Source organism: Mauremys mutica, unplaced genomic scaffold, assembly GCF_020497125.1.
Source record: "Mauremys mutica isolate MM-2020 ecotype Southern unplaced genomic scaffold, ASM2049712v1 Super-Scaffold_100127, whole genome shotgun sequence".
Classification (NCBI taxonomy): Eukaryota; Metazoa; Chordata; order Testudines; family Geoemydidae; genus Mauremys; species Mauremys mutica.
The window spans coordinates 311187-333679 of record NW_025423275.1 but is presented as its reverse complement, the minus strand read 5'-3'; the positions used below and the strand labels follow the sequence as shown (position 1 = coordinate 333679).

The window sequence follows — 22493 nt, the reverse complement described above, 5'->3', positions numbered from 1 at the left end:
AGAGGGCAGCAGGTTTCCCCTATTGTGGCCATCTGGCTTTTTCTTGACTAGCTTCACCTCTGCACCAACTTGTGTTTTTCATATGTGAGCCTGGCTAGCTCAGTTGGCAGAACATCAGACTTTTAATCTGAGGGTCCAGGGTTCAAGTCCCTGGTCAGGTGAAAAACTACTGACTGTGATAATAAAAGCCTGTTTTTCTGGAGTCTTGTTCAGTGTTACTCTTTCTCTCCAGGATTTTGCCTTTCCTAAGAAGGGCCTTTCGGGGGGGGGCGGTTGAAGAAGCAACTCCTTGACATCCCCTCTGTCCTTGCAGGCTAGAGGAATAAAGTCCTCTGGGCATATAGCATGTTCCTCCCCTGCAGGCACAAACACACAGAATATTCATAAGGAATTAGAATTAGAATCCACCACTTTCCTTGGGAGCTTGTTCCTGTCGTGAATCATCCTCGCTGTTGAATATTTGTGCCTTAGATGTAATATATGAATTTGTCTCTTTTCACCTTCCAGCCATTGGGTCTTGTTATGCCTTTCTCTGCTCGATTAAAGAGCCCTTTAATAGCCAATCTTTTCTCTCCATTAAGGCCTTTCAACACTTCAGTGAAATCACCTTTCAATCTTCTTTCGATAAACTAAACAGGTTGAGCTCGTTCAATAGCAAAGAGCCACCAAATGTTCTGAGGGCTGGAGAAAAATGTCTTCTAGGGAAAGTGGTGGATTCTCCATCTCTTGATGTCATCTAATGGAGACTAGATGCCTTTCTGGAATGTGTTTGCCCAAAAGTAGCTATTGTGTCATACAGGAGGCCTGTGATATGCAGGAGGTCAGATTAGATGCTCTAATGGTCTCTTCTGGCCATAAAGTTGACTAATTTCTGAGAAACTGAGTGTAGCATTGGGAGCAGCGTCTGATGTTTTCCTGTCTAGCCGGCTTGCTTCCTAGAACGAACGCTCCTTGAGTGGGGTGATCCACAGGGAGTAGCTCAAACCCCCAAAGTGCCTGGGCAGGGGCAGGGCATTAGCCCAGCAAGGGAGGGGTGTGGCAGTGACATCACAAAGGCCTTTGGCAGGACCTCAGACTATTGGTCAAAGGTGGTGGGGAGGTGGTGACCTCACAGAGAGATGCTGACATCAGCCAGGCAGGAGAGGGGCGAGGGGCCAGGGAAACCTCAGAGACCCCTGTGGCTTTGCTTCAGCAAGTCTCCTTCTCCAGGTCTCTCTTTGAGGACTAAGAGAGTATTTGGGTTCAGGCACGTGAGCGCCAGGAGGAACCTCTTTTGAGTTTTCTCCTTCCCTTTAGTGATTTTACTAGAAAACAGAAGTCCCTGTTTAGAAGGTAAGAGCTTCCTCAAGGGAAGGGGTGTCATGGGTGTGTCACAGTTCGGATGCCAGTGGCCCCCCTACAGGAAGTTCCCACCACCCTGCTCTGTGTTCGCAGGGCGGGAGAGAGCAGCATCCACGGCAGTGATTTGCTCCTGGCTGCCGGAGCAGAGCAGCAGGCTCAGCTGTCAGAACTTCCCAGAGCGATGAAAGGGGAGGGGCCCATGGCTCTGTAGCAGGAATGCACGGCAGCCAAGTTCACAGCAGGCATTGTGGGATACTGGGGAAGGCCTGTTATGGTGATATAATGAACAGCAGCATTTACTCTGTTACTTTAAGTTTGCTGCAAAAAGCTCTAGCCCTCTCATTGAAGTCGTTTTATTTTGTCACCAAAACAGGGCACTTTTGTCGCCAGACATGGCATTGCAGTGTGTACACCAGCCACAAGCTACCGACCGAGAGAGCGTTGTGTGTTTTTCACACACCTGAGCAATATAATTCTGCTGAAACAACTTAGTAGTGCAGACCTGGCCAAAGATTCACTCACACACAGCTTGCTAGGAAAACCTCACCTGCTCCTCTGCTTTGCAGAATCCAAACACAAGCAAAGCTTGTCAGGCCCTGGTGGCGATGGCAGGGAGTCAGGTGTGGGCAGACAGTGTGTTATAGCTACCCACAGGCACCATGGCTTAGCTGGCTAAAGCTTCTGTTTCATAAACAGGAGATCTTAGGTTCAACTCCCAGTAGTGCCTGGTTGCTGGGGCACCTGTTATTTGCTACTGTCAGAAAACAAGATTCAGAGCTAGATGGGCCTTTGGTCTGGCCCAGTGTGGTTTTTCTTATGGTTTAAATAACACTCACAGGCACTGATAACAGAGTTACTGAATGTTTGGGAGTTAGGAGCGGGTAGGTCAGTGGTCCAGTCGCCACACAGATGACACCCTCCCTATGGGGTAGGGGCAGTTCTGAGCTCTCACCCAACTGCTCATTGTGGCTGCCAGAATCTGTGAGCAGCTTGTTTAGTTTACAGCAAAGGTTGAGTCCTGCTTTGTGCACCGTGTGTGAGAATGAAAATCCTAAACCGCCCTTTGAAATAACGAATGCAGCAGGACGTGTTATTGTCCCTGCCCCAAAGCAGACAGACCAATGGAGAAATGCCGTCAAGTCCAAGGTGACACTCCACTGCCATTTTACCTTTTTTGCTTGCTAAACTCCTTCTTATCTGCCTGGCCCAGGCTGTCCTCTGCCTCAACTGCTGCTCCCGGCCTGCTCTAGAGTCAGGGTACGTCTACACCACGGGACTATTCCGAATTTGCATAAACCGGTTTTGTAAAACAGATTTTATAAAATCGAGTGCGCGTGGCCACACTAAGCACATTAATTCGGTGGTGTGCGGCCGCGGTCCGAGGCTAGCGTCGATTTCTGGAGCGTTGCACTGTGGGGAGCTATTCCCTAGCTATCCCACAGTTCCCGCAGCCTTATTTCCGGGTTGAGATCCCAGTGCCTGATGGGGCAAAAATCATTGTTGCGGGTGGTTCTGGGTAAATGTCGTCAGTCACTCCTTCCTCCGGGAAAGCAACGGCAGACAAGCATTTCGCGGCTTTTTTCCCTGGATTGCCCTGGCAAATGCCATAGCATGGCAATCATGGAGCCTGTTTTGCCTTTTGTGACTGTCACCGTATGTGTGCTAGATGCCGCTGACAGAGGTGATTCAGCAGCGCTATACAACTGCATGCTTTTGCTTTTGCATGACAGCAGAGATGGTTACCAACCATACTGTACCATCTACCAATCCATAAATTGGTAAAAAGATGATCATGGTTACCAGTCCTTTTGCACTGCGCCATCTGTTGCTGTTATAAGTGCCCCTGGCTGCTCTTAGCCAGGGGCGCAAAAGCCAAAATTGGGAATGACTCCCTGAGTCAATTCCTCCTTTCAAAAAACAATTCTTCCTATCAAAAAACAGAATCAGTCCTGCCTAGAATATGGGTAAGTGTACTAGAGAACCACTGTATCATAGAACCAGAGAGCACAGCTGCTCTGTGTCAGATCCTGCAGGAATGATGAGCTGTATGCTATTCACAGGGGGTGCTCCTGCAACAACCCCACCTGTTGATTCCGTTCTTCCCACAGCCTTCCTGGGCTACCATAGCAGTGTCCCCCCACTTGTGTGATGAAATAATAAAGAATGCAGGAATAAGACACAGTGACTTGTTAGTGATAAATGAGTGGAAGGGAGCCTCCAGCTGCTATGATAGTCCAGACAGGACATTAAGGAGTGTGGAGGAGAGAAGCCCAGCATCCTGCTGCTAGTCCAGGGGCAATTGAATCTTTTCTTTACACATGAAGGGTGGGGGCTGATGAAGCTCAGCCCCCTGTTGCTATGATGAAGACAGTTATCAACCATACTGCACCATCTACCATGAAAAATTAGGTGTACATGACATTGGGGGACCTGACAGATGCTAGTCAGCATAGTTACCAGTCCTTTTGCACTGCACCACATGCCAAAAAGCTCATGATGATGAGGATGGATACCAGTCATCTTGCACCATCAGCCACCCATAGCAGGGGAGGTGGGAGCAAGGATGTTGGTGTTGACTGCTGCAGCATTGTGTCTATCTGCAGCATTCAGTAAAGATAGGGTGACATGTTAAATAGTCACGAGAGGATTTTTTCCCTTTTACTTCTGGGGTGGGTGGGGGGGTGTACATTGCCGAGCTATGCCCTGAACCACCATGGACACTGTTTGTTTGACCCTAGAGGCACTTGGAGCTCAGCCAAGAATGCAAATGCTTTTCGGAGACTGCAGGAACTGTGGGATAGCTTGAGTCCTCCAGTCCATGAGCGTCCATTTGATTCTTTGGCTTTCCGTTACGCTTGCCACGCAGCAGTGCGCTGAGTCCCTGCTATGGCATCTGTCTGGAGAATTTTTAAAAATGATTCTGAATTTCGTCTTCTATAACGGAGCGCTGATAGAACGGATTTGCCTGCCCTTACTGCGATCACATCCGCATGGTCCATGCTGGAGCTCTTTTTTTATTTTGATTTCGGACTGCATCGCCACCCGTGCTGATCGGAGCTCCAGGCTGGGCAAACAAGAAATATTCAAAAGTTCGCGGGGCTTTTCCTGTCTACCTGACCACTGCATCCGAGTTCAGATTGTGGTCCAGAGCGGTCAGTGGTGCACTGTGGGATAGCTCCCGGAGGCCAATACCGTCGATTTGCGGCCACACTAACCCTAATCCGATATGGCAATTCTGATACTAGCGCTACTCCTCTCGTTAGGGAGGAGTACAGAAACTGGTTTAAAGAGCCCTTTATATCGATATAAAGGGCCTCTTGGTGTGGACGGGTGCAGCGTTAAATCGGTTTTATGCTCCTAAAACTGGTTTAAACGCGTAGTGTAGACCAGGCCTTAGTCTTTAAGGTGCCACAAGTACTCCTGTTCTTTTTACAGATACAGACTAACACGGCTGCTACTCTGAAACCTGTTAGTTGGTTATATGCTGCAGTAACACACCCTTTACATAGAAATTGTTAGCTACCTGTTACATTTATATTTCTGTGTTAATTGGTTACCCACCATGTTGTATCCTACTGTATTGTACCCCACTATTGAAACCCCCCTACTGCTCACCAAAAGAAACCCCTCCCCAATTGTCTACCGTAACAAACCCCACACCCCTCACTATTGAATTTTCCCTGTTTTTGCATTTTCTTAATAAAGTTTATTTTGCACCCCACCAGTGCAGTAATTGTCCCCCAAGATCCCCTACCTGCTGGCAGGGACAAGTAGGAGGATGAGTTAAAGTGCTTTTTCCTGAGTGTAAAGCAAGTAAGCAGTATTGCTTTGATGCAGTTGTTGTCTGTTATTGACGATTTTTCTTTCTTCTCTCTGGGGAAGTAGAAGGGAAAGAACACAGACTGAGTGGTTAGTCTGTATAAACTACATTAAAAACATTTTTTGGAAGTTGGTGTTTAACTTCTGTTTCTGATGTGTATATTTAGAGAAGGGATGTAGTGATTGTAACTATTTTTTAGTATATGTATTGCTTCTGTATTGTGGGAGGATGTGGGTGTTTTTCAGTGAGTTTTCTAATAGCACGAGAGAAGAAAATGCAGTGTAAAAATACAACAGTTTTTTATGTAAACAGTTGCTTAGTTGAACCTCTAATTGCTTAAACTTCTAAGTCCACCTTTTTATGCAGTGTCCCTCTCTTTTGTCCTCCCTCGTTCTAGTTTAAACTTATAGATTCATGCATATTAATTCTGCAAGTTCTCTCCACTTTCCACTTTTTCTTCTTTTCTCCACCCTCTCCCCCATTTCGAGTAGCCCCTATTTCTACCCCTAATGCTCTGCCAGTTTGTTGGTATGCAACTTTCTCAGAGCCTCTCTGAGCCCTTAATACAGTGCGTAAGGTGGAAGTGGGGGACGAGAAAATGGGACCCACAGAACCCCTGGCAGGTAAGGGGACTGGGAGAGCTTGACTTGGGAAGGAGGGAGGAATGGGGGAGAAGAGGCAAATAGGGGTGCACACAGTCTCTACAGTGGTGGAGAGAATGGGGGCCCTGAAATGAAGCGAGGGGATAAGTGGAGGTACACAGGACCCCTAGTCCTATGGAGATTGGAAGACCCTGGCATGGGGGGAAGGGAGGGCACACAAAGACCCTGGCATGGGGGAATAGAGGGAACACAGAGTCCCTGCCATGGGGAAGTGGGAATGGGGGTGTGAACAGAGCCTTTGGTGTGGGAAGAAGTGTGGGGAACTTGGTATGGGGAGAATAAGGGTGAGGAGATTCTCTGGTAAGGTCTGAGATTGGGGGAATTTCAGGGAGTCCCTAAAAAGAGTGGGATGGGAGAGGGCACATAGGGAGCTTGCGGGAGGGAATTGAGGGGTGCTGGGAGCCTCGGGGGCAGGCAATAAACTCGACCTGTACAAACTACAAAGTGTGCTCCCCCCACTTCAGTGAAGAACGTGGCCATCTGTTGACAAAAAGGCTGTTTGCAAAAGGTCCGATCCATTTTCTTTCGTGACCCCTTGTTTTTAAAAACGAGTCATTACGACGTTAATCAGGGTAGCCGGGGATTGGCAGTAGGGAGGGTGTCTTTGCAGGAGAAATGGCCGGCGCTTAGGTAGAGACGTGCTTGCCAAAGGGATTGTTGGAGGACGATTTTTACCATGTTTTCTTCCAATCCGGCACCGAATAGGCGGGATTGCTGGAATGCAGCTGCTGTCTGGCGCTGATGCCCGCTGCTTCTTCCCGCTGGAGAAGCGGGAGGGAGACAGCATAGACTGGGGCGGGGTTTGTATTAAATGAATGAATGAAAAAGCTTTGAAATATGACTTTTTAAATTATGCTTTGGGAAGTTTATAACAGCTGGTTTTGTTTCTCAATCTATAGAATACTTAGTTTTTCTAGGCGTTGTTGTGAGGGGTTTGTTCATCAGCCTTTTTTTTATTTGTTTGTGGTGGGGGATTTTGAAAACCAGTTTAGAAATCAGTGGGAATTGATTGTCCAGATCACTTGTAGGGCTTTGAAAATTTCCTACAGGCAGCTTTAAACCTTTGCCTTTTCCCGCTTTTCAGGAGAAAGAGACTGTAGTTAAATGCCTGTTACACCTGTACAGATGGTTACCGAACACTCTCCAGGGAGGCGAACGTGTCCAGTACCTGACTCCGATGGCAGCTCTCTCTAGCTTCCATTCCAGCCTATTTGGCTGGGCTCACTAACAGTTATTGATATTTAGATTGCTATGAATTATGGGTGCTGTTGTTTCAAGGGGGAAAATCGTGGCGATATACTTGCAAAACTCGAGACTTGCTGTCTCCTGGCTACACCGCGCAGGGCGCTGGGGAATTGTGCTGAGAGCAGCAATTGAACCAAATCCCGCTGCTCGGCCTCCGCTTTGCAGCATTTAAACGGTTGCGGTTGCACTAGTACGATGTAGGGGCGCCGAGTTTCCACTATGCTGGGGGGCTGCCCCCCCTCGGGCTCCTCCCAGGCCGCGCCCCCACCTCACCCCACCCCCCTTTCCCCAAGGCCCCACTCCCGCATTCAGCTCCTCTCCCTCCCTCCCCGTCAGCGGGCGGGAGGCGCTGGGGGAGGGCGAGGAGGTGACGGGGGCGGGGGCTGCTGCTGCTGGGCACTAATGACCCATCTGGTTTTTCCCCGGGATGCTCCAGTCTCGGAGCAGCCAGAGGCGGCGCCTGCCCCCGGTCACGTGACACGCGAAGTCTCTAGTGCCGGGAACCGGAGGGAAGCAGCTGCAGCCCCGGGCGGGCAGAGCTGCGCCGGGCCGGGCTCCGCCTGCGGGGAAACGGGCGCGGCGCCGGCACGTGGCAGAGCAGAGCCGGTGAGAGGCGGGGCCGGTTCGGGCAGTAACAGCAAGAGGGTTTGATTGGTCGGTAGGAGCTCCGCATGCTAATGAGGAGGTGTGTGTCTGTAAATAGCGACATAAACATCTTCTAATGGCCAGTGGGCTAAAGCTGTCTCGAGTGTGCGTCATGGCATGGGGACCTGGCTTTAGATTTGTGTCCTTTAGTTCGCGGGGGGTGAAACCCCCTGTATGAAAACACTCACCGTGGGCTAAAAGCGTGTGCGCATTAGCCTGGGTGTGTGGCCGGAGTTGGGGCTTTGAAAATGTAATTTAGGTGTCATTTCTATATTGTATAATTAGGGAATGATGGTTGAAAGCGTTTGATTTCACTAAGCACGAAGAGGAGTTAGTGTGTCTCTTCTGAGGGCAAAACAAGCAGCGTGTGTTGCTTTAATGTAGCTTCTGTTCGCTATTGATGAGTATTCCTGCTTCCTTTTTAGGGAGCCGTGCGGGAATGAACAGGGTCTTAGTGAGTAGATGTTACAAAGCAAGTTTAAAAATATGTTTTTGTATTTGTTACATTAATCTATTTATAGTTTTTGCTGACAAGTTTGTTAAATGACAAAACTTAATTTGTTTTGGTAGGATTTGGAAAAGAAGTAAATTTAGTGTCAACATGGTGTTTTAAAGGTTTTGAGTTTGGTACTTACTGAATTTTTTTTTAAATTCCTTTGTGCTGTTCCATCTCTTTTTCTCTTGTAATCTATTTCAGAATTCAGGTGGGTTCCTGTGTCTGCACGTTCTCTTCCTTTTCCACTTTCTTCTCTGCTTTTCTTTTCTTCCCTTCCCATTTTTCTGGAAGCCCCTATTTTTACTCCTACTGCTCTGGCAGGGGATATGCAGTTTTCTCTTGGCCCCAAGCCCATCAGACAATCCACACAGGATCTGAGAGTTGCTATCTGCTGGCCGTATAGTGGGTAGAGGGTGGAATGGGGAGAAAAGCGACTCACACAGAGCCCCCGGCATTGGGGAGAATGGAGGACCTTGCTATGGGTGGAATCAAACACACACAACCCCTGCCATGGAGAAAGACTGGGGAACCCTGCAATGGGTGGAGGAGACAATGAAGGGCATGGGGGGGAGGGGTTTACATGAGGGATTTGCATATGTCAACATCTCCCATGCCCCACTGGGTGTTTTCCTTCCCATCTCCAGCCTGTACTCCACCCTGGTCCCGAGGCCCGCCGGGGATATCAGCTGGCGGCTCCTTCACGGGGCGTGAGCACGGGCGTGTACTTGGCGCGGTTCACCCCTGTCCCGGACACCTGCCCCTTCTGCGGCGTGAGGGAGACCCTGGCGCATGTTTACCTAGAGTGCGCCAGGTTGCAGCCCCTATACCGGCTCCTCACCGACATTCTGTTACGTTTCTGGCTGCACTGTTCCCCTCACCTCCTTATCCATGCACTCCCTATCCGTGGCCCCACAAAGTTGCGGGACCTCCTGGTCAACCTCCTCCTCGCCCTGGCTAAAAAGACCATCCACGTGACCAGGGAGAGGGGGTTGGCCGACAGAGACTCCTGTGACTGTGAGGCTTGTTTCTGATCCCTCATCCGCTCATGTCTCTGAGCAGAGTTTCTCTGGGTGGCATCCGCTGGCTCCCTTGATGCCTTTGAGAAGCAGTGGGTGCTGTCCGGGGTTCTCTGCTTGGTGTCCCTGTCAGGGTCCTTTCTTATGATCCTTTGACCACACTCCTGTCCCTGTTCTTTTATTAGTTGTCCCCTGCAATTAGTGGGTTTCTGAGGCCCTGTGGTACCTCTCCTTAGCCTGGGGGGGGGGTTCTGTTAGCATGGGGTGGGCTTTGCCTGCCCTGTTTCCTGGAAACCCAATAGATATTTCTTCTCTTTTCTGTTACTCTCTTTTTTTCTGTCTGAGGTAAATTAAAAATCCACACCCCTGAGAGATGTAGCTGAGCTGACCTTAAACCCTCCTACAGTAACTCCTCACTTAAAGTCATCCTGGTTAACATTTTGTTATGTTGCTGATCAATTAGGGAAAATGCTTATTTAAAGTTGTGTAATGCTCCCTTCTAATGTTGTTTGGCAGCCGCCTGCTTTGTCTCCTGCTTGCAGGAAGAGCAGCCCGTTGCAGCTAGCTGAGGGGGGCTTGGGACCAGGATGGACCGGCAGCCCCCTATCAGCTCCCCACTCCCCTAACTTCCCTGTGCTGCAGCTGTCTCCAGTTCAGCTGTGTCCCTCCCCCCACTGCCATGTGCTGCTCCTGCCCTCTGCCTTAGAGCTGCTCCCCCAGACTCCTGCTTGCTGTGCTGGGGGGAGGGAAGGAAAGGGGGGGCTAATGTCAGGGTGCCCCCTACCCCCTGCTCCTGCACCCCACTTACCCTATCTTCCATAGAGCAGGGCTCAGGAGGGAGAGAGCCTGCAGCAGCTGGGGTCTCAGCAAGCTGATCTAATTAACAAGGCAGTGTACTTAAGGGAAATATGCATATCTCCCTCCATTCCTGCTGCCTTGCAGAGTGAGAGAGTTAATCCTTGAGGGCTCAGCCAATTGCTAGTTCATCATTTAGCAGCAAGGGAAATATCCCACCTTCTGACTCCTCTACCTCAACCAAGCTTCACAATCATCATCACTGTGTATCAGTATTAAATTGTTTGTTTAAACCTTATACTCTTTTGTCTGGTGAAAAAAAATTCCCTGGAACCTAACCTAATAGTCTGGTTTCTTTCATAATCTGAAGTGGATTGAGCCTCTAAATCCTTCTACTCCTCCCCTCTCCCCCTCAAATGTGAAGGGGAACAGCCTCAACCTGTTGTCTTATTCTGCTTTGTAGGAGAAAGATGCTCTATGTAAATAGTCATGATCCATTTAGGTTAATTCTTATGCTGAATGGTGGGTAGGAGAGGGTATAAATCATTGGAGACTCTTGCCCCACTCCCTGTGTGGCCTGTGTTTTTCTTTGTTTTAAAATGAGACTGTCTAGTTTTTATGTAAATATATTTGGGTGGTTTCACTCATATTTATATTGCTATGAATTTCATGTGCTCTTGTCTCACAGCAGCCATGGGGGGGAAAGCCTGTGGCAATGGACTTTGCAAAATTATAGACTAGTGATTCTCAACTTGTGGCCCAATCGGCAGCTGTGGCCGATGTGGCATCCTCAGGGCCATACAGGTAGTATATAGTGTGTGGATTCTGCTCACATAACACAGAGAAAGTTGCCTATGCAGCTCACAATAGTAAATAGGGTCAGACCAGAAGATATCTTCTTTCCAAGTGGGAATTGTGCAGGGAGAAACAACAGACCTAGTGCAGCTGTGTTGCCACTGTCTGCTAGCCCTGAAATGGTTCCGAATGCCTTGGGTCAAGTGGCACCAGTTCTAAAAGCAAGGGTGATTTAGTGCTGTGGTTCTCAAACAGGGGTATCCAATGGTCTTCCAGGGGGTACATCAACGCATCTAGATATTTGCCTAGTTTTACAACAGGCTACATAGAAAGCACTAGCAAATTTGTAACAAATTAAAATTCATACATTGATTTGTTTATACTGTTCTCTATACTATACACTGAAATGTAAGTACAATACTTATATTCAAGTGATTTATTTTTATAAATATTGCATCTGATTATGTAAGCCAGTAGTTTTTAAGTGAGGTAAAACTTGGGGGTATGCAAGAGAAATCAGACTCCTGAAAGGGGTACAGGTGTCTCTAAAGGTTAAGACCCACTGATTTAGTGCAGGTACCACCGGTAACATAGAACCCTGCAAAAACTTCTAGTGCAGATGAATTTGAGAGCAAGCCGCAGAGAAACAGCTGTGGAGCATGCTAGAAAGGGCTGACCTGTCCGCATTGTCTGTGCCTGACTGGCTGTCATGTGGCACAGAGGAGCCTGTGAGAGGTATGGGAAAGCAAGAGGGTTTGATTAGTTGCTAGGAGCTCCACATGCTAATCAGGGGGTGTGTTTCTGTAAATAGCGACATAAACATCTTCTAATGGCCAGTCTTCTAAAGCTGTCTCAATTGTGCTTTAATGAAATGGGAACCTGGTTTTAGATTTTTGTTCTTTAATTCGCTGGGGGTGAAACCCCTTGTATGAAAACATTCACCATGGGAAGAAAGCTTGTGCACATTAGCCTGGGTGTGTAGCCGAGCACAGCTTTATTAAGACTATACTTTCAGGGATCATTTCTATAGTTTGTAACTAGAGAATTGTGGTTGAAAGTGTCTGACCTTGCTAACCACGATGAGAAGTTAAGTGTGTTCTTTTCTGAGCATGAAGTGAGTGGACAGTGTTGCTTTAATGCACCTGCTGTCTGCTATTGATGACTGTTCTTACTTTCCTTTTAGGAAGCTGAGAAGAAGAGAACACAGACTGAGTGGTTAGTCCTTATAAAACAAATTTAAAAATAAATGTTTTGGTTTTCTTTTCTGTTATCTGAGCTTGTTTAAAGCTGTTGTTTAGTGGCAAGTCTTAATTTCTTTTAGTAGAATTTGGAAGAAAAGTAAAGGTAGTGTGAAAACTGGTGTTTTAAAGGTTTCTAATTCAGTTCTTACTGAAAGTTTTTTAAATTTTCTTTATGCTGCTCTCTCTCTCTTTTTTTCTTGTAATCTATTTCAGAATTTAGGTAGGGTTTTGTGTCTGCACATTCTCTTCCTTTTGCACTTGCTTCTCTCTTCTTCCCTTCCCTTTTTTTGGGAAGCCCCTATTTTTACTTCTCCTGCTCTGGCAGGGGGTACGCAGTTTGCTCTTGGCCCCAAGCCCATCAGACAATCCACACAGGATCTGAGAGTTGCTGTCTCTTGGCCGTATAGTGGGTAGAGGGTTCTAAAGCTGTCTCAGGGTATGTCTACACTATGGGATTATTCCGATTTTACAGAAACCGGTTTTTGGAAACAGTCAAGTGAACGCGGCCCCAGTAAGCACATTAATTTGGCGGTGTGCGCCCATGTACTGAGGCTAGTATCAATTTCCAGAGTGTTGCACTGTGGGTAGCCATCCCATAGCTATCCCATAGTTCCTGCAGTCTCCCCCACCCATTGGAATTCTGGGTTGAGAGACCAGTGCATGATGGGGCAAAAACAGTGTCGTGGGTGATTCTGAGTAAATGTCGTCAGTCAATCCTCCCTCCATGAAATCAACGGCAGATAATCATTTCGCGCCCTTTTCCCTGGATTGCCTGGGCAGACGCCATAGCATGGCAACCATGGAGCCCATTCAGCCTTTTTTTCACCGTCACTGTATGCCTACTGGATGGTGCTGACAGACACGGTACTGCAGTGCTACACAGCAGCATCCCCTTGCCTTTTGCAAGTTAGTAAAGATGGTTGTTAGCCATACTGTACTGTCTGCTGCTTTGCTAATTGACAATGACAGTTACAAGTTATACTGTACTATTAGCTGCTGTCATGGGTGCTCTTGGCCAGCCTCAGTGAGATCAGCTGAGGGTGCATGGACAAAAATGGGAATGACTCCCCAGGTCATTCCCTTCTTTAAGTTTTGTCTAATGGAAAGTCAGTCCTGTCTAGACTATCAGGTAAGCCAATTAAAGACCCAGACAGGCAAATGGCCGCTCCAGGTCAGAGCCCCAGACATCCTGCAGAAATGATGAGCTGCATGCCATTCTAGGGGGTGCCCCTGCAACAACCCCACCCATTGCTTCCCTCCTCTCCCATCTCTCCTGGGCTACTGTGGCAGTTATCCCCCCATTTGTGTGATGAAGTAATAAAGAATACATGAATTTGAAACAACACTGACTTTATTGCCTCTGCAAGTAGAATTCAAAGGCAGGAAGGGGAGGGCAGCCTCCACCTGCTATGATATTCCAGGCAGGACTGAATCTCCATTAGACAAAGCTTAAAGAAGAGAATGACCTGGGAGTCATTCCCATTTTTGCCCAGGCACCGCTGGCCGACCTCACTAAGGCCAACCAGGAGCACTCACGGGACGACAATGACAGATATCAGTCCTCCCATACCATCTACCCTCAGGAAGGGAAAGAAAGGGGATGCTGCTGTGTAGCGCTGCTGCACCGCGTCTGCCAGCAGCATCCAGTAGACATACGGTGACATTGAAGAAAGGCGAGAAACAATTTTTTTTCGTTTGCTTTTGCCGGGGGGTGGGCGGGGGGGGACACATATACCCTGAACCACCCGTGACAATATTTTTGACCCTTCAGGCTTTGGGAACTCACTCAAGAATTTTCTTGACTAGCTTCACCTCTGCACCAACTTGCACTTTTCCTATGTGAGCCTGGCTAGCTCAGTTGGTAGAAACAGCAAAGAGTCTTGTGGCATCTTATAGACTAACAGACGTTTTGATATAAACTCGTAGTGTTGACTGGGCCAGAGAGAGCAGCAGGTTTCCCATATTGTTTCTTGCTCTTGTTTTCTTGACTAGTTTCTCCTCTGCACCAAGTTGCTCCTGTGCTTCATGAGCCTGACTAGATTAGTTGGTAAAGCATCAGACTTTTAATCTGAGGATCCACAGTTCAAATCCATGGTCAGATGATAAACTACTCATGAAGATCTTAAACTGTCTTTCTCACATCCTCTTTGATGTTACTTTTTCTCTGCAGGATTTTCCCTATCCTCAGAAGGGCCTTTTTCTGTGTGGGTTTGAAGGGGCAACTTCCTGACAGCCCCTCTGTCCTTGCAGCCTGGAGGAATAAAGGCCTCTGGGCATAGAGCATGTTCCTCCCCTGCACACACACACACAGAATATCCCTAAGGAATTAGAATCACCTGCTGCCTTCCCCTGTCCTGCTGGATCCCCAAATGAAGATGCTCTTCAGCCTAAACCCATGTCCCCTCTTTTCCCAGTGCCCCTCAGTCCCAACCCTCAGTCCCTCCTATGCTCACTGCTCCTCACTCCCAACCAGAGCCTGCTCCTCTTCACCCTTCTCCTCTGTCCCAACCCACAGCCCCCTCCTCTTCCCAGTGCCCCTCAATCCCAATCCACAGCCCCCTCCTATTCCCAGTGCCCCTCAATCCCAACCCACAGGCCCCTTCTCCTCAAGCTGCTCCTCAATCCCAACCCACAGCTCCCTCCTTCCCTCCAGCAGCAGGTGCTTCAGACCCCCTCAGGAAGATTTTCTTGCAAGGTTTCGTGTATGAGTCTGCATGTGGATTTTACAGTATGTTGGAAATAGGTTGGGTTACTTGCCGAAATGATCACTTGTGGCTGGTGTTGGATTCCCAGTCTCCATGTTACAGGGGCAGGAGAAATAAAGGGTTTGTTATCCTTGTTGTGTGAAGCGAGGGCAGCACAACTGTGCTTGGCAGACCCCGATGGAGGGACTCACCCTCAATTCAATAGCACTTGCTAGGCAGGGGACGGGGGTTCCAAAGCCAAGTGGGCTGGGGTCTGGGTCCCAATACTAAAATTTAGGCGTTAGACCAATGTTAGGACAGGGGGGCTGTGGAGGGATGAGTGAGTCCCTAGACACCATAGTGAGTACGGTGCCTTCTTATTTTCCCCCTTTTCCTCCCAGGCTGGCAGGTGAACTGTACAGAGGCACCTCTGGGCTTGCACTGACTAAGGACAACAGCTGTGAGTGGGGTGCAGAGAGGGGATGGCTCATGTTAAAGGACTTTTGGTTGCTGGACTTACAAATCGTAGGGAGAAGGACACTGCCCAGCTTATTTGGGGGTGGGACTTTCCCTCATGGTTTATGTTAATGTGTTGGGGCTGCTGACATGACTTCTGCTAACCCTGGGCTTACATTGCAGTGTAGACATACCCTGAGAGGGCATCTATACTGTGACAAAATCCCGCTGGCCTGGATGATCTGATTTGGGCTTCTGGGGCTCAGGTTGTGGGGCTAAAAACTGCAGCGTAGACATTTGGTCTCAGACTGGAGCCCAGGCTCGGAGACCCTCACCCCTCGTGGGGTCTCGGAGGCTGGGCTGAAGCCCAAGTGTCTACGCTGTAATTTTATAACCCTGCAGCACAAGCCCCACAAGCCTGAATCAACTGACCCAGGGTTTGAGAATAGTGACTTGGGTGTGTTAATGGCAGTGTAGACATAATGCTAGGCTGTGTCCACACTGCAATGAAACACCCAGCGCTGTCCCGTGCCAGTGCAGGCTCCCAGGCTAGGGCTGTGGGGTGGTAAATTTGCAGCGTAGACATCTCGGCTCATGCTCAATACCGGGATCTGGAAGCCCTCAAGGTTGGGAGGGAGTTTAGCAAGCAAACAAGGTAAAATGGCAGTGGAGTATTACCCTGGACTCGATGGCATTTCTCCATTGGTCTTTCTGCTTTGGGGCAGGGACAATAACACGTCTTGCTGCATTCGTTATTTCAAAGGGCGGTTTAGGATTTTCATTCTCACACACGGTGCACAAAGCAGGACTCAACCCTCGGTGTAAACTAAATGAGCTGCCCACAGGTTCTGGCAGCCACAATGAGCCATTCAGCATGAAAGCCCAGACCTGCCCCTGTCCCAGAAGGAAGCAGGATCATCTGTGACAGGCTGGAACACTGACCTATCAGCTCTTAACTCCCAAACTTTCAGTAAGTCTGTTATCAGTGCCTGTGAGTATAATTTAAACAACTATACTGGGCTGGACCAAAGAGCTCTGTGTTTCGTCCTCCCACAGTAGCCAATACCAGGTTGCCCAAAGGTTAGTCAATAAGGTACCACTAGGAATTGAACCCAGGATCTCCTGTTTACAAGACAGGTGCTTTAGCCAGCTAAGCCATGGTGCCTGCCTGTGGCAACAACACAGTGTCTGCCCACACCTGACTCCCTGCCATCCCCACTGGGGCCTGACAAGCTTTGCTTGTGTTTGGATTCTGCAAAGCAGAGGAGCAGGTGAGGTTTTCCTTGCAAGCTCTGTGTGTGTGTGTGTGTGTGTGTGTGTGTGTGTGTGTGTGTGTGTGTGTGTGTGTGTGTGTGTGTGTGTGTGTGAGAGAGAGAGAGAGAGAGAGAGAGAGAGAGAGAGAGAATCTTTGGCCAGGTCTGCACTACAAGGTTACTTCAGCATCATTATATTGCTCAGATGTGTGAAAAACACACAACGCTCCCTCGGTCAGCAGTTTTTGGCTGGTGCACACACTGCAATACCACATCTGGCGACAAAATTGCCCTGTTTTGGTGACAAAATAAAACCACCTCTAAGAGAGGCCTAGTGCTTTTTGCAGCAAACTTAAAGTGACAAATGTCAGTGTAAATGCTGCTGGTCATTATATCACCATAACTGGCCTCCACCAGTATCCCACCATGCCTGCCGTGAACTCACCGGCCCTGCATTCCTGCTACAGAGCCATGGGCCCCTCCCCTTTCATAGCTCCAAAAAGTTCTGACAGCTGAGCCACTATCTACACTGGGATTAGCTTGATAGAACTGCATTGCCAGCCTAAGTAATGTAATTACACCAACCTAATTTTGTAGTGTAGACCTGTCCAAAGAATCACACACACACCTTGGGAGCAAAACTTCATCTGCTCCTCTGCTTTATAGAATACAAACACGAACAACACTTGTCAGGGCCCAGTGGGGATTGGCAGAGAGTCAGGTGTGGGCCATCTTTATCCCAGGAGAGATGGACTCTAAGGGTACGTCTCCATTGCAATGTAAGCCCAGGTGTGGCACGCTGTGCTCATAGCAGCACCGGGAAGCCCTATATTCACCACTCTCATATAATGATGACATGGTTTGTTCAAAGTCTGCCTTGTGACGTATCATTTCAAAAGTCTTGATCTGTTGAACATTAATATCGTGTTGGATTGTGTGTGCTCGCATTGGTTGGGAAGTTATAAAGCTTTGCTCTGTGTGTGTTACTGAAATATGTTATGAGGTTGAGAAATGCCCCCCACCAGCCTTTCAGGTGTGACAAGGGAGGAGCCAGACTCGCTGCTGGCCCATTGAAGGGATCCACACTCCCAAGGACTAGCCCAGGAACCGTGTACAATGCAGACTTCTCCAAGGGTACGTCTACACTACAAGACTATTTTGAATCTACTTAATTCGAATTTGTGGAATCGACCTTATGAAGTCGAATTTGTGTATCCACAGTAAATACACTAATTCGACTGTCTGAGTCCACAGTAACGGGGCCAGCGTCGACTTTGGAAGCGGTGCACTGTGGGAAGCTATCCCACAGTTCCCGCACTCCCCGCTGCCCATTGGAATCCTGGGATTTCCCCCCAATGCATGCTGGGGGGAAAAATGTGTCGAGGGTGGTTTTGGGTAACTGTCATCATTGAACCGTCAATCACGCCCTCCCTCCCTTCCTCCCTCCCTGAAAGCGCCTGCGGGCACTCTGTTCATGCACTTTTCTGCTCAGTGACAGCGCGGGCGCCACAGCACTTTGAGCACGGATCCCGCTGCAGTTATGGCCGTTGTCAACTCCTCGCACCTTATCATCCACCTCTTCCACAGTCAGCTGCTGAGAAATAGGGCTACTTTTCAATGGTGCTGCGAGCACTGGTGGACCATGGGGGACGTTTTACCAACATCAACGTCGGGTGGCCAGGCAAAGTTCATGACGTGCGTGTTTTCAGGAACTCTGGTCTGTTTAGACGCCTGCAGGAAGGTAGTTTCTTCCTGGACCACAAAATAAGTCTTGGGGATGTGCAGATGCCTATAGTGATCGTCGGGGACCCAGCCTACCCGCTAATGCCCTGGCAAGTGAAGCTCTGTGCAGGCGCCTTGCACAGCGACAAGGAACTCTTCAAGTACCAGCGAGCAGTGAGCAGCGTGACCTGTGACTGTTCAGTTTCTTTACAGAGAAGCTGAACCTGCCCCTGTTTCTTTACCAAGTTACTGTTGACTAGCATCTGCAGTTACATACCCCGCCCACCCCGCTTCCCCAACTTCCAACACACGTTTAAAAATAAAATACATGTTCCACTGTAACTTTACAAAGGTTTCTTTATTGATGACTTTGCGTTACAGGGTTGAATCTGGGACACAGACTGTGCTGGGTAGGGTGTGCAGTGATGTAAAGACCGTCTGTAAACTCGAGGAATGACAGGCTCCTGCTCCAAGAGCGGTCTGCAGTGCCGGACTGGATGTTTCAACGGAGCCTGCCATCCCTCCTTTTTGGGACTCTGTGTGCGGGGGCTATGTGGCCTTTTGGCGGGGGAGGACGGATACAGATTCCTCTGCTGCGTGGCTCTGTGGTCCAGGACAGGGACCGTTGCATGAGATCTGTAACCCCCCTCCCCCGCTACAAAGTCACGTACCCCCCCCACCCACACAGAACCTGCAAACCACCTCCCATACCGACCAGGGTGCCTACTGACTGCAGTGTGTGTGTGACCTGCTGCTGATCCTGCCCCCATGTCTGTACCCTGGTAAAGGTGATTGTCCTGTCACATTACCAACCCCCTTCCCCCCCTTCAAACACAGTCTCCTCTAAAAGAACATGACGGAAACAGTAATTAACAGAAAAGTATTTTTTATTATCAACTAGACAGTTAGGGGATGAAACTGGGATGGGGGCTTGGGTGAGGCGGGAAGGAAAGGACTTATCAAAATTTAGGGAATAAGAGCCTTCCTATAATTGAGCACTGTGCAGGGGTGGAGTGACAGTATTCACGGCCCCTGCCGCCTCTCCTTCTTGGTACTTTGGGTGAGGGGGGTATGGGACTTTGTGGCAGGGGAGGGCGGTTAGAGATAGACTGCAGTGGGGCTCTGTCCTCCTGCCTCCTGTCCTGCAGAACATCCACAAGGCGCTGGAGCGTGTCCGTTTGCTCCCTCATTAGTCCAAGCAGCGTCTGAGTCGCCTGCTGGTCCTCTTGCCGCCACCTGTCCTCCCGTTCGCTGTGTGAGCGCTGGTACTGAGACATGTTCTCCCTCCACTGGGTCTGCTGGGCCGCCTCAGCTCGGGAGCAGCCCATAAGTTCTGAGAACATCTCGTCTCGTGTCCTTTTCTTTCGCCACCTAATCTGCGCCAGCCTCTGTGAGGGGGATGCTGGGGTAGATCGGGAGACAGTCGCAGCTGTGTGATGGGAAAAAGGGAGTGAATTCCTTACAAAGATACATTTTTGCGAACAATGAACATAGTCTAGTCTGTCTCTGTGAACAAGACCATGCACAGCACCTATCTCATGCGCACTCAGGACAAGTTCGAATTTTCGGCCTTTGCATTCAGTGCCTGGGGTCTTGCAGTGGAGATCAGACAAGCGGGGCAGGACAGCAGAATTTGTGTAGCAGCCAGGCATGGTAAGCCATAGACTTTTGGCTGCTTAAAACTTAATTTATAGCAGTGCCCTCCTTTCACAGTCAAAGCGATGCTCCTACTGTTGGCCAGTTCCTGCTGCCGGCAATCCGGAAAGCATGAACTCTGCCCCTGTCCCACCTCCACCGCATGGCTGTAAACCGCCGGTTACAGTTATGTAAAGGAACAGGCAAGCAGTCCCAATACTAACATTCCCCTAATTCAAAGCAGGTCACCATGAGCGACATCACCCTGAGGAGGATCACTGCCACTGATAAAGCCCGCATGCTGCGTGAAAGCCAGCAAAAACCAGGGCCCTATGCCGCCATGCTCTGCGAGGCAATGATACCAGAGTACCTGAGGATAGCCTGGCACGGAAAAGTGTGCTACCACGGAGGATGCAATAAGGCCGCTCTCCCCAGAAACCTCCTGCGGAGGATTTTCGATTACCTCCAGGAGAGCTTCGTGGAGATCTCCCAAGAGGATTACTGTTCTATCCCTGTTCATATTGACCTTCTTTTCCATTGTTAATATTCCTGTTCTGTTAAAAATAAATGTTTTCATGTTTAAAGCACTTACCGACTGATCCTTCCCCTGATTCAGGGTCCGGGGTAATGGCTGGGGAGGGTTGGTAGGGGATCTCCATGAGGGTGATGAAGAGATCCTGGCTGTCGGGGAAATCAGCGTTGTAAGCGCTGTCGACTGCCTCGTCCTCCTCATCTCCTTCTTCATCTTCCCTGTCCGCGAACATCTCCGAGGAACCGTCCGTCGACACTATCCCATCCTCAGAGTCCACGGTCAGTGGTGGGGTAGTGGTGGCGGCCGCACCTAGAATGGCATGCAGTGCCTCGTAGAAGCGGCATGTCTGGGGCTGGGATCCGGAGTGTCCGTTTGCCGCTTTGGTCTTCTGGTAGCCTTGTCTCAGGTCCTTGATTTTTCACGTGGCACTGCGTTGCATCCCGGCTGTATCCTCTGTCTGTCATGGCTTTGGAGATCTTCTCGTAGATCTGTGCATTCCGTTTTTTGGAGCGCAGCTCCGAAAGCACAGACTCATCGCCCCACACAGCAATCAGATCCAAGACTTCCCAATCAGTCCATGCTGGGGCCCTCTTTCTATTCTGAGATTGCATGGACTCCTCTGCTGGAGAGCTCTGCATTGCTGCCAGTGCTGCTGAGCTCGCCACGATGTCCAAACCGGAAATGAGATTCAAACTGGCCAGACAGGAAAAGGAATTCAAATTTTCCCGGGGCTTTTCCTGTGTGGCTGGTCAGAGCATCCGCGCTCGGACTGCTGTCCAGAGTGTCAACAGAGTGGTGCACTGTGGGATAGCTCCCGGCACTATTAGCGTTGAATTCCATCCACACCTACCCTAATTCGACATAGCCATGTCGAATTTAGCGCTACTCCCCTCGTCGGGGAGGAGTACAGAAATTGAACTAAAGAGACCTGTATGTCGAACTAAATAGCTTCGTTGTGTGGACGGGTGCAGGGTTAATTTGATTTAACGCTGCTAAATTCGACATAACCTCCTAGTGTAGACCAGGCCTAAGTGACACGGACAAAACACTCAAATCCCGCCTGGTGCGGGGAGCCAGGTTTGCTCTTCAAATTCTGTCGTTGGTACATTTCCAGGCCTGGGAATGTCCCCCAACAGCATTTAATGGGAAGCTGCCTGCAGAACAGTTACACTGCACAGAGCTCCTGTGGAGGAGGGGTGGGAATTAGTAACATTTTGAGGATGGTTTGGGAAATGAGCCTTTGCTGACAAGGTTTGTCTCTGTTCATATTTCACCTTCACCTTATGTTGAGGGATCTTTAGTATATTTTTATGAGGTTAATAACTATCTCCTCAACTTTATTTACTCAACTTAAAAATTGATGTCACTTGATTTTTGCATCTCCCTGTGAAAATACAACTGACACGTGTGGCTTTCTACAGGGGGGTCATGATGTTAAAGTTGGGGAATTCAGTGTCTGTACTTCTGGGGGGGGGGGTTGCTTTTTTACAGCTGCCTCATGGCCAGGCACACCGGGCTGTTAGCTGCACCCACTGTCCTTGCCGGGGCCCCTGCTGAACCCTGGGGCTGCACTGCAGTGCTGGGGTGACTCTGCAGGTGGAGAAGCTGCTGTGGAGCAATGTAGAGCAGGTGCAGGAAGGAGACGGGGTCACTATTCACATTCTGAACTGCACAGTTTTCACTCCCAGCCCTACCAGTGCCCCTCAGTCCCGAGCCGCAGCCCCTTGTTTCCCCCCCAGCTCTACCTCACTCCCGACCCGCAGCCCCTGGGCTCCCCGCTGAGCTCCCCCGTCACTGTGCGGCTAGTGCTCCTCACTCCCGACCTGCAGCCCCTGCTACCCCAGCCTGAACTCCAGACTCACAGCTCTGCTGGTGCCTCTCACTCCTGACCCGCAGCCCCTGCTATCCCAGCCTGACCGCCAGACTCACAGCTCTGCTGGTGCCCTCACTCCCGACCTGCAGCCCCTGCTATCCCAGTCTGACCTGCAGACTCACACCTAGATGTTTGCCCCTCACTCTCGACCCGCAGCCCCCTGGGTTCCCCCAGCAATCCTACGGTGCCCCTCAGTCCCGACTCGCAGCCCCCTGGGATCCCGCTGAGCTCCCCAGTCACTGCCCTGCCGGTGACCCTCACTCCCCGACCCGCAGCCCCCTG

General features: G+C 49.6%; 4 non-coding genes and 1 pseudogene across 4 annotated transcripts; 4 read left to right on the top strand and 1 right to left on the bottom strand.

The window, feature by feature from the left end:
* Positions 1–88: 88 nt before the first annotated feature.
* On the top strand, positions 89–161 carry TRNAK-UUU. The gene has a single exon. It is a non-coding gene; the product is annotated as a tRNA-Lys (tRNA).
* A 4954-nt stretch (positions 162–5115) lies between these two features.
* LOC123359530 lies at positions 5116–5247 on the top strand (annotated as a pseudogene).
* A 2710-nt stretch (positions 5248–7957) lies between these two features.
* On the top strand, positions 7958–8170 carry LOC123359531. The gene has a single exon (XR_006575878.1). It is a non-coding gene; the product is annotated as a small nucleolar RNA U3 (small nucleolar RNA).
* A 3644-nt stretch (positions 8171–11814) lies between these two features.
* LOC123359527 lies at positions 11815–12032 on the top strand. The gene has a single exon (XR_006575875.1). It is a non-coding gene; the product is annotated as a small nucleolar RNA U3 (small nucleolar RNA).
* A 4255-nt stretch (positions 12033–16287) lies between these two features.
* Positions 16288–16361, bottom strand: TRNAT-UGU. Its single transcript has one exon. It is a non-coding gene; the product is annotated as a tRNA-Thr (tRNA).
* Positions 16362–22493: the final 6132 nt, after the last annotated feature.